Raw genomic sequence first — 12,593 nt, 5'->3', positions numbered from 1 at the left:
CTGTTGGCACTTTTTTGGAGTATTTTCATAAGTTTTGTTTTTTCCTGTAAATGATTCAATAAATACCGTACCGTGACATTCATACCAAGGTATTATCATACCGTGAAATTCTGATACGTTACATCCCTAATTGAGAGCCAATTGTGTAAACTACATCTAGAAACAAAAAAAGGTAGCCTATATGTGACAAACTTTTTATCAAATTCCTCCCCAGCATCATCTAAGAATGATTCTTGCTTGTCGTTCTCAAAAAAAAAAAAAAAAAAAAAAAAAATCCTCTATAGGAGGTAGCATCGTAATTTGGGGCATTTCCACATTGAGTTATCAGATTAGCTGTTAAACATTTGCTTTCTGTTCTTTGGACTTCATTACAGCTGACATGTCTGACAGATAAAAAAAAAAAAGCCTTAAAACAAAATGAACAGATTTGAAAAAAACGTTGGCAATGTAAAGAGAAACTGGAACAAGGCTAAAGTTGCTGTTGACTGACCTGATGTTTGTGCTTGTGGAGAGATATTCAATTGTTACATTAGTCTGTTTCTTTCATCTTTAAATGGAAATGTAGGTTTATGTAGGTGGGATCCATTCTTTAATGATGTAGGGGTATTTTCTTGGCACACTTTGGGCTCCTTTGGGCATTTTTTGCCATTTAACACCCTTTCAAATTTTATACATATGGAGAACATAATTTGTTTGTGCTCAGCCTCATGAAAGAGTTGTAGGGTGTAAGAGAATCCACACAGCTGTGCTCCTGTGTTCAAAGAAGTTGACATTTACCACCTACACTTTATCCACACATTATGCAGTTGTGATAATTCTCTCTACTTTTCCAATCTGTTTCAGTCCAGATGATTATTTCTTGTGGTTGTTCTGAGTCTGTTTGTAATGCAGGGTGATAATATAAGCCTGGTCTCTTATTCCCCCTTTCTGACAATGCTCTTTTCAGCTTAAAGTTTATGAAATTGAGAAATCGTTAGCCTTTTTTTCTTCTTATTCAAATGAAAAGCCTGCAAGTCATCTTAAGTTTCACAGCTGAAATTTCTGTTTCTGCAACAGAAGGTTTGGATGTGAAAACACATGTACCCAGGAGACCCTAAATACTTTTTTTCAGAATCAGAAATATGTAATTGTAAACTCTCAAAGTGGGAGAGAAATGCATCCAATGCGATCAGTGGGGGACCGGGAATAAGACGAACTGCACATGTCAAAGTATTAGGCAGATTCAGGATACCAGACTCTCTTAGCATACTTAACAGGAAGTAACTTGGGAAAAGAAGAAAAATAAATAAACTAGCTGAGGTTAAAGAATGGCTGGTGTTCAAATGTTTTGGAGATCTGAGCTCATGGTATGGTTTTCTTGCTAGCTGTACTGAGGTTTCTTTGTTTGGGTCATAAGAGAGGAAAAGGGGTGTCTAGACAGTGCACTTCTGCCTTGCTGGAGAATGGAGCAAATTTTAAAATTGGCCAAAATTCTGGTTTTTAAGTTTGAATTTAAAGGATAGTTCACCAACACATACATTTTATTTCTTTAATTGCATTTTTTGTTAGACAACTTATGCTGTGTGGTTTGGAATAAATTGATTTGTGAAAATGAATGATTTTTTTTTTGTGTGAATTAGTGTTGCTTCATATACCGATGCTAAAAAAAAAAAGTATTGCAATACTCTGGCTCTCAAAACGATACGATTTTGCATTTCTTTAGTATCATTACTTTTGAGTGACAGCTGCAGTTGTGAATGTTTGTCAATAGGGGGCAGTGGTAGAGCCGTGGGCAGTGTGCGTGTTGAGCTATTTAACTGAGGGTTGTCCTCCATAGTGACAAAATGCAGTAAACCCCCACAGCTTGTGAACAGAGCTGATTGACGAAGTGAAACTTGAAATTTTATTTTAAGTGTTGCTGAATGCAAAGTAGGGGTGACGCAGTGGCACAGTAGGTAGCGCTGTCGCCTCACAGCAAGAGGGTCGCTGGTTCGATCCTAGGCTCAGTTGGCGTTTTTGTGTATAGTTTACATGTTCTCCCTGCGTTTCCCCCACAGTCCAAAGTAGGGATGCTCAAAATAATCGATTAACCGTTAACCGAAAGGGTGCGTTTGTGACCGATTAATGCTATCAGTTAAACGATTAAAATTATTATTTTATATATTTTTGCTTTGGCTGCATAAGGGGCCGATTGAATGCGCCTTTGCGTTAAGAGGGGTATCTTTTGCACGCGGCTCATCCCAGAGCAGCAGTTTGTGTTGTCAAGACAACTACAGAGAACTTTTAAAGAACTTTTTTTCCGCTACATTCATTCTTCCATGGCGGGGAACAAAATGCATCCCGCCACGGCTAAATACCCATTCAAAACATTCAGTTATTGTTGTTGTTGTTTTTAAAAGCGGATTATAATCGCATCAAAATGTATTAAAAGGTAAGTGGATTATAACAGCGCAAACTTTTTTTGTAACGTATAGTGCTGTGCGCTATTGTTTAATCCTTTGGGGTTACGTGCTGACTGACTGACTGACTGAGTGACAGGTGCGCAATGCGTGAGGGTCAGCAAACACGCAGAAACTTTCAGTTAAGATGAGCACAGTTTCTATAGTTATACTTTATTTATAGATAAATTTTATTCATTTTATTTAGTTTTTATTCATTTTATTTAGTTTATTCTGTTCTTCTGTGCTAAACACTGCAGGTGCGTGAAAATGCTCTGTTGTATTGTTCTATTATTAATATGCTAGCATATAAAAATAAATCAGTATTTTATGCAATATTTAATGTGTCAGACACAAAATAGACACGTCAATTTGTTTAATATAAAATTAATAGGAATCTGACCAGTTAACCGTTAATAACCGATTAATGAGCGGCGGTTGTCGGTTAGCAAAATTAACCGAAATGAGCATCCCTAGTCCAAAGACATGCTATACAGGTGAATTAAGTAAGCTAAATTGTCCATAGTGTAATGGTGTGTGTGTGAATATGTGTGTGGATGCTTTCCAGAGATGGGTTGCGGCAGGAAAGCATCTGCTGCGTAAAAATGTGCTGGATAAGTTGGACGTTCATTCTGCTGTGGTGACCCCGGATTAAAAAAGGGACTAAGCCGACAAAAAAATGAATGAATGAATGAATCCAAAGTTAGTGCAAGCCCACCAATATCACAAAGCCTGTGTGTACCATGACATCTCGTGTGCAAAACTCATCCAACTGTGCCCTGCTAGAAGCTTGGAGAAAGAATGTAAAATAAACTTGTGTACAGACAGAGTATCAGTCACACCCCCAAACTTCACCCTAGTGGAGCACGGTGATGGCGGCAAGATGTCCTCGCTGCAGCCCTGCAGCTTGATGATGTAGGTGATTGTCAATTATGTAGCGGACCTTGTACCACCCACTAAGGTAGCGCCCATGCTACTGTGAAAGTTGGGTTTAGGGTAGAGAGAGGTGTAGGTGTTTGTCAACTACTTAGTGGATCTTGTACTGGCCACTAAGGTAGCGCCCATGCTACTTTGAGGGTTGGGTTTAGGGTAGAGAGAGGTGTAGGTGGTTGTCAACTACTTAGTGGACCTTGTACCGGCCACTAAGGTAACGCTCATGCTACTGTGACGGTTGGGTTTAGGGTAAAGGGAGGTGTAGGCGATCGTCAACTTCATAGCGGACCTTCTATTGCCCACTAAGGTAGCGTCATATACCAATTTGCTGCATCTGGGTGTAAAATTCTCATATGGTGTGACACCATTTTCACTTTATATCAAATAAAAAATGTATACACTTATGGTGACTTTACTATAAATCTTTACAATAATCGTTTTAACAAAAACACATTTTTATTAGTAGATGACATCATGGACAGCTAAAAATGCCTGTCATGTCATTCACCCCTATATAATTATATAAACATGTAATTATTTATGAATATGACAGGATCACTGTGTCATGAACAGTGAGGACCAAACAACATCTTCTGGTTCTTTGAGAACCAGACCAAAAAAGTTATGTGCACTTTTGTCTAAATATATATATATATATATATATATATATATATATATATATATATATATATATATATATATATATATATATATATATATATATATATATATATATATATATATTAATCTATTTCTTTAAATGCTTGGTAATGTCAGTCGACTAAAACGAGCCATCACAATGTGTGTGTGAGAGAATTAGGTTTACGTAGTCCAAATAATATGGAACTGGTGGCACAGTAATCAACACAATGGGTTGTGGGAAAAGGAGTCCGGGGAAAAAAGAAAGAGAGAGAGATAGAGTACTCCTTTTCACAAGCCCGTTATGATGTGTTTAGCAGTCATTAGCATCTTAAATCCTTGAAAGTTTTTAATATTTATATTTTTTTAAATGTATGTATATTTATATGTATTAATGTATGTAGTATATCATCTTTGCTGTAAATTACAAAAAACGTATACGTACAGGACAATAAATGACAACGTGGAATTTTTTTAAAATTATTTATTTTATTATTAATAAGATTGTAAAAAATATATTTGCTGTATATTTGCTGCCATTCACTGCGCTCTAAGTTTTCAAACTATGACGACTTCCGCTACTAATAACCCGGAAATGTGAAAAAGGTAATGATCATGGGAAACACAGAGGCCATATATGTTGCAGCACAAAGTGTTAAAATGACATGCTGCACATTGATGCACTGATAGATAATGAGGTCCTGATTAAAAATGTATCATAAAACAGAATGCAAAATGTAAATTAATGGCAGAAGTTAAATCTTAAAGCCACCATATCTAAATTTTCGTTTTTAAGATAATTTGAGATTCGCCAAAGCCATTTCCTAACCACATTATGCTCTGTAGGTCTCTGTCAATGCAAACTAGATATAATGTCGAATTGCATTATAAATTCTCCCCGTAGACATGTAGAGAGCTGTAAAACATGTTGAAGCTTTTATTTTGTCTCACTGAAAGAGGCCCACAGCATGCTGATACACAAAGGGGGCTTTGCTGGATTTCCCTTCCTCTCTCTCTTAACGCTATTAAATGTCCCTCTATTTTTCCTTTTTTCTTCCTGGCAGTATTTTATCAGTAACTCTTTAATGTTTAACCGCTGTATGTTTTTAATTCAAAACTTTTACTTAAGTAACCTCTTTGTGGCCTGCTGGTGGGAAAACAAAGACAATGGATTAGTGACTAGGCTTGACTCACCAGTAGCCAATGAGATTTATTAGCATCCTGGGAGGGGTAAAACAGACTCTACGGGCCAGCCAGGTTTGGCAAAGTGGAAATTAAGTATTTCAGTATGCACGAGCCGCTTACGTTGGTTCGCCTCACATGACATGGTCAGAGCGCTTTGCGTATGTGGGACATACAAGTAATAGGTTCCATGAAGTAAACCCGTCACTGAGCTCGCAAGCCCCCTCCCCGACAGCCGACTGGAGCAGCTGGCTCATTATACAAGACTGATGAAAAGGCTTTCATATAAAGGCACCCAGGCTCCAAAGACGACCCCCTGACGGCCTCTCCTTGTTTCCCACTGCCCTCCCTCCACACTGTACATGTGGAAATTATTTGCACGTAGTCATCCAGGACTCCTGGTTAGATGGGAACAGGACATGGAGAGGGGAGGCAGCTGTGGGCTGTTGTAATGGCAGCACAATCAGGCAGTCAGGCCAGAGCTGATTTAAACCAGCTTCCTCAGAACACGCGTTCATCATTCAGCTGCTTTACAAAGAGCAGCAAAGAGCAGAAGAGACAGTCAGTATTGATGGCTGCTATGTACGATTAGCGGAAGGAAGCTTAGCACGTCGTAAATTAAAATTGAGACCTCACTGGCTTTCATTGCTTTGCTGACGGTGACATTAAAGGTCAAAACATAAATTATTAGCATCAAACAATGCACGTTTTTCTGGGATGCTAATGTATCTTGCACAGTCCGAGCCTTTACAGAAAGCCATGTGTTAATGCGCAAGTGTCAATAAAATGTTTCATTCAGGCAGACAATTGGCATATTGTTTTAAGAGCCGATGCAGTAATTATGAGTCAAATTTTATAGTTTCTTAGAGTCCCACTTCAAAAACGACTACTCTCCACGTCATCGTACTTTGTAATTAAAAACAAATGTACTCTCAGCTCTTGACTTGGCAGTGGTGTCTTTGAATGTGTCCAGGCGGGATTTGACAGCTGTGGTGCGTCCCACAACACCCATCCCTGGGCCTAAAGGAGTTGTAGGGTGGTCTATACCCCTGAGTTTATCTTCTGAGTCTCTTTAAGATTTTAGGGTGGTCTCAGTCATGCCCCTGCTGTGTTTAACTTCATTTCCTTTGAGGAGCTCTGTGAGGCCAAGCTAGGATGACGAAAGACTGAGTAGTCTAATAGTTTGTTGTGTAAACTGAACTTCTTTGTTTAGAGGTTGTCAATGTTTTGTTGCACCAGCAGGTTTTAGGGTACCATAAAAGCGGTTTAACTATTTGTTGTCAGAATTGTGTATAATATCTTTTGTTTTCAAGGTTTTTTTCAAAAGATATGGCATCAGTATAAAATAACAAGCAGTTCCATTAATTGGCAGATATGCTGTGGGCCGTTTCCACTGAGTGGTACAGAACAGTATGGTACGGGTCGGCTCACCTTTATCAGGCTTGCGTTTCTACTGCCAAAAGGGCACCAATGGTGATGTACAAGAAAGTTTCAGACAACGGCATTCTTGATCAAGCTAATGTCAAAGTAAAGTGGTACAGGCCATTCACATTTCGTATGAGAAGCATTTCACACAAAACAGATGCTTTATACACATAAATATTTGTGTATAAATGTTCATTACTAACCTTTCTATGAACAGAATTTGATTTTAACCGCAGATCAACGGAATCTACTGTAATGTGTGTGATTTATATAAAATAAATAATAAATAAATGCAACATATATAAACACATGCAGACCATTTCAGTCTCTGATATGTTACCAATTGCAAAAAAACTACACACAAATACATTTAGTCCTTATTTATGTTCAGAAACAACATGCAACATATAGCCTACAGTTAGTGCAAACCTTCCATCTTTCATCCTCCCATCCATATTTTTAATCTTCACCAGCACATGTTACTTCTTGTTAGAAAGTAATTCCATCATTCCTGAGTTCATAATAGTCCAAAAGGTGATGATAATACTGTAGTTAAACATGGCAGTTTGTTCATGTTTTAGGTTGCTGAAAGAATCATTTGCTCCTTTGTTTTGTCGGGCTTCAGATTAGATGTCAGAAGTACTTTAATAATCAATCAATCGCATGTTATTATCAGCAGCTCAAGAAGTTCTTTATTTCATATAAAGATGCGCAGTTCTCACACGTGAGAAAACTAAACCGCTTGCACTTTTAGGCTTCGTAAAACAACAGCAGGTCACAACAGATTTTATTCTTCTTGGCTTTGTGACTATTTATCTAGACAACGACAAGTTTTGTTTGAGCTCTGGTCGTCATTGCTTGCTATTATAATAGTGTAATGTCTCTGCTGTGTTTTTAAAAATGGTGGTTTCTTTGTTTTCATTCTCCTGCTTGTCCACGAGCAAGTGACATCTCTTTAAACCAATAGCGTTTAGCTGTGCATCTAGCTCCGCCTTTTGGTACATTTTGTCGTGCTAGGGTATCCTTTGCAAGGGGTATTCAAAAAAGTGATCAATATGGTTTGCTTTATGGTACCCTTTGACAGTGAAAATGGCCATAAAAGCATACTAAACAGTACCGTACTGTACTGTACCACTCAGTGGAAACCTGCAATATTGACCCTCTAAAACAATAGTGGTTTTTTAGTGGTTCATCATAATTAAAGAGTTGTATTTACTTTTTACTCCCTCTCAAGTGGTTATAGACCTTTATGAGTTTCTTTAATCTGTTGAGCACACACAAAAAATATATATATTTATATATATATTTGATGGTCATGGGGAGTGGAGAACATGAGTCTGATTCCAGCGACGCTCCAGGGACAGACGAGTCTACGCTGAGGCCATCTTCCAGCCTCCACCACGGTGACTGAAGCTCTGCACAAGACTTTTGGCCAGCGGAGAAATTAAAATGGTTGTGCCCAACTGAGTCTGGTTCTCTCAAGGTTTTTTTTCTTCACTCCCATCAGGTGAAGTTTTTTTTCCCTCTCCGCTGTCGCCACTGCCTCGCATGGTTCAGGATTGGTAGAGCTACGCATCGATGAATTTGCTCTTCAGTGTTTGAACTCTCAGTAATGATTAAATCACACTGAACTGAGCTGAACTGAACTAAACTGAACTTAAACACTAAAACCTGAACCACACTGTTCCAGTTACTATGACCATTTATGTGAAGCTGCTTTGACACAATCTACATTGTAAAAGCGCTATACAAATAAAGCTGAATTGAATATATTTTAAAGAGAGCTGTAACTAGGGATGCTCCGATCAGGATTTTTGCAGCTGGTACCGATTCCTTGTCGTGGTAATTGGCCAATACCGAGTACCGATTCTAATGCTTCAATCTATATAATGCTTAAAGCAGAATTTCCCTTTAAGTATAAACCTTAAGAGAAGATCTCACCCTACCTAAGAGAATAAATTAAGGATGCTGCATATAATACCTTAATCACATCTCTTATAATCAATAAGGTGTGAACATGTCATAGCCAGAAGCAGCTTTGCAGAAAATATCTAATCCATTCATTTTACTTTGGCTTAGTCCCTTAATGTTCAGGGACCGAAACAGTGAAGGATTTAGTAAGAGAAATTACAAACAATTTGGAAACATTACAAATGAAGTTAAAATAAACACCTATAAATCTAATACAGCTTTACTTAAAATAAAGAGGCTTATAAACTATGGCTTATTGCAATGTTGATTACAAGTTTTACTATTAAATATTTATGTTAACTATTTTTACATTTTATTTGTTTAATAATTCCAGCCAACTTTTAGTGAACTTGCAATATTGTCAAAAACACAGAACTTACAGTTGTTATATGTAAAAAGGCCTAAATACATGCAAGACCTTTCAAATATTTTGCTCGTCTCCAACTACTGACAGCAAATCTCTCAGTGAAAGAGAGGGAGAAATTTGCACTCCCGATATCCTTACTGCTCTATTCATTTAAGCTACAAAATGCAATGCTTACAAAAGTTTTTTTTTTTTTTTTGGGATCACAGAGCTTCCGGGAGAGGTCATAAGGTTGGATGAGACACTAGATAAGAGTGATCGCTCCACTCGTGTCCCAGCAGCTCAAAACACTGGAAAAACAATGGCTGCACTTTGCTACAAATAAAGCATCACTCACGCAAGTCGAATCAATAGACTGCGTAAACAGGTTGCACCGCATCTGTAAAAATTTTAGCTGTTATGACTCGAGAGCATTAATCTCTCACACCCCCACACATCATTTACCTCTTTATGTGTTGGGTTTGCTGTAGATTATAATATACGGCAGTGCGTATGTGGCTTCCTCTGCTTGTAAACTCATAAACAAACTCCTGTGATCGGTTCATGAGGTTAGCCAGATTGGCGAGTATCGATCGAGTCATGACATGATTATCGACTGATACTTATCTTTGGCCAATCGATTCAAGCATCCCTAGATGTAACCACTGACTTCGATAGAGGGAAAGAATACTATATAAGTCGATGGTTACAGTTTTTCAACTTTATTCTGAATATCTTTGTTTGTGTTCAGTAAAAGACCGAAATCCAAACAGCTGAAACAAGTAAAGGGTGAGTGAATGATTTTCAGGTTTAAATTTTTGGGTGAACTCTCCTGTTAACCCATCCAACTCATGAAGGTCCTCAGTTCTTATGCAGATGCCACTGAGTTGCCAGGAAAAGGTCTAATGGATACCCTTCAGTTGCCAGGAAAAGGTCCAGTATGGCTATAAACTTGTAACGAGCTGTGTTGAGCATAGAACTGCCATAATGGGAATGGTTTTAATCCATTCAAAGTCTTTGTCAAACTCCAACTTTTTTTATTCAGTTATTATTAGTTTTACATCGCATTTGTTTATTTATTTATTTGTACTTTTCATGGAAACTGGTTTATGTTTATGCATGGGTGACTGTGTGGTTTTTAAATTTGATAAGGAGTTGGATGATGTTCACTGAGCCCCTGTTTTGCCTAAAGGTTTCCTGTTATACTAGGCCACATCTTACTTTTGAAGTCTGTGTGTAATTATCTGGCCACTGATTTAGAAAGGCTGATTGAGTTTGCAATGAAACACAACCTAGGGCGACTTGACTTCAAAAAGGCATTTATTTAGGAAAAGGATTCACAAAGAATATTTTGAAGACTTGATGTTCCTGTAGATAATTGGTTTAAAATGAAGTAGGATGCATTATTTTGTCCATTTTCAAATGCACTTTCTTTAATAATAGCTTACATATAACTCTTATCTCCTTAGGTTTTTAATACGATATTTGGTTTCAATTGATACTGCTTCTTTGAAGGTTCTTTCACAGCCTAAATAATGTCTACCCTATTTGTCATGGATGGTATCTCTATTCATGTTTTAATTCTGCTTTGAGGCCTGCAATTCTTCTTTTCTCATACGGGGACAATATGCATTAATGGTATCCATTTCCCAATCTGTTCTGCTTCATTTGAGTTTCTCGCCAGGGGACAACAAAGCTGATGTTCAAATAGAGGACATCTGGTGTAGAGATATTGCAGAAGTCAGTGATAACGCTAAGGGATTTAAATTAAACTGTGCTCTTTCATTGTGCTTATTTTTCCAGCTTAATGACAGATGCCAATAACTGATAAACTACTGGGCCATGGATGTTTTAAATACAATTTAATGTTGTTCTTTGTGATTTACGGATTTGTGTTTGGGTTTTATTTTTAATTGATTTGTTTCTTGAATTTTAAAACTAATTTAGTTTTTAAAGGGAATACAAATAAACATACATTCATTGGTTACCCCATTGGCCTCAAAAATATTTGTAGTAAGTATTTAATAATACATTTTAAAAATTTCTCAGATTTTGATATACACCATCACAAAGCTGCTGCTCCATGATCCATGATGTGAATATCCCATTCAAGTACATTGGATTTAGATACAGTATCCTGACCTTGGAGGCCATTTGATTGTGGTGAATTATATTCAAAAACCCAGTTAGAGATTTGTGTATTGAGAACATGCTTGAAGTGGACTGCATAAAATTGTTACATTGTGATTAAATAGGAACTTTGCCATTTAATTGTGTCAAAAAAAAACATCTCTGGCTTAATTTACACCACAAGCAGCCTGGACACTTTACAAGGTAGAAGTTTATCGCTTTCATGTTTTTTGCAACCTGTCTGTAGCCCTTCACACAGTCATGCCCGTAAATATTTAGAAAATTTCCGGAACAACTTGTTCCAGAAAAAAAACGTTCACACATCCATTTCAAAATACTGCTAAATTCTGACATTATTAACGAGAACTGGCCTCTAAATAGCTCTGCTTGCATTTCTAAACATAGAAGGGCTCTGGATTTTGTTGATGGTTTCACTTTTATTTAAAGTTTTGGCATTCATGCAGCTGCTTTGTCCCAGAGATATCCAAAGGCAGAAGCGGGACACATTTGAATACATTACACATCATGCAACTGAAGCAGAGCTTGGAGGTAAACAAGCAGCGGTTTATTATAAGCAATTTATCGATAATGTTTTACACAGTTGGCATTAAGAAGAAACATATAAATGTTTTCTGAATAACATCTAGCAGCTAAATGTGTCTGTAAAAATAGAAAAGGCTTTTATTTTCATAATCAGAGCGGATGTGTATGTGTCTGAATGTTCTGATTGACTGGAGTAGTCAGCATGACTAAACGCGATCACGTCACCATGTTCTAAACGCGCTCTTTCTGGCAGTTTTCCTTCTGCATTCATACAGAGCAGCATTCCGGCATATTACCCTAATATTCAACTTTTCTTTCTGGAATATTGCCAGAACGAATTTACAGATATTTTCAAAAAGGGCCTGTTCACACAACTGACTGTGCTTTTCAAGCCCACATCTAACTCAAGTGTTTTTTTTTTGTGGTTTGACAAAAATGTAGGCTTAATAATGTATTTTCGATAAGCCTGTGTTGCAAATAACCTATTTTTTTTTTTTTTTTGAGGAAGAAACTCAACATATTCTGACCTTAAAATCCAAAAGTTGCAGCAGAAATCAAGACTCATCAGACAAGGCAACCTTGTTTTACTAATCTGTTCTTGTCCAGCTTTAATAAGCATAATAATACTCCAACCAACCCATCTGGCACCAACAACCATGCGGCTTAAAATGTTTTTCTTTCCAATTCTGATGCTCTGTGTGAACTTGACCAGATCATCTTGACCATGTCTTAATGCATTTGCTTGCATGTCATTGGCTGATTATATTTATGTTTCTAAGCAAACAGGTGTACCTAATAATGTGTGTGGTGAGATTTAATAGATAGGCACTTATGTATATGGACATATTCCAGCATTTTAAAATATTGAGGTTAATCACATTGATCCCAAAGCTGATTATAGCTGTCTGAAAGAACAATTCTTTTAATGGTTTAGCATTCAGTACAATATGCTGCTCCTTAGAGAATAATACATTGGAGGATGAAGGCTCTGATTCTAATAGGCTACATGT

At 37.3% G+C, this 12,593-nt stretch overlaps 1 protein-coding gene across 1 annotated transcript in view; it reads right to left on the bottom strand.

The window, feature by feature from the left end:
- Positions 1 to 7,903: 7,903 nt before the first annotated feature.
- Positions 7,904 to 12,593, bottom strand: part of iqgap2 (IQ motif containing GTPase activating protein 2) — a 457,800-nt gene continuing 453,110 nt past the window's right edge. The window contains exon 36 of the transcript XR_015490390.1: positions 7,904 to 8,380. The gene's annotated coding sequence lies outside the window, so the exon portion shown is untranslated. The remainder of the gene's footprint in view (positions 8,381 to 12,593) is intronic.

Source organism: Danio rerio, chromosome 5 (assembly GCF_052040795.2).
Source record: "Danio rerio strain M-AB ecotype USA chromosome 5, GRCz13ab, whole genome shotgun sequence".
In the NCBI taxonomy this organism is placed as follows: Eukaryota; Metazoa; Chordata; class Actinopteri; order Cypriniformes; family Danionidae; genus Danio; species Danio rerio.
Note: the sequence above shows the minus strand (reverse complement) of the source record. Positions and strands in the feature narration are given on the sequence as shown.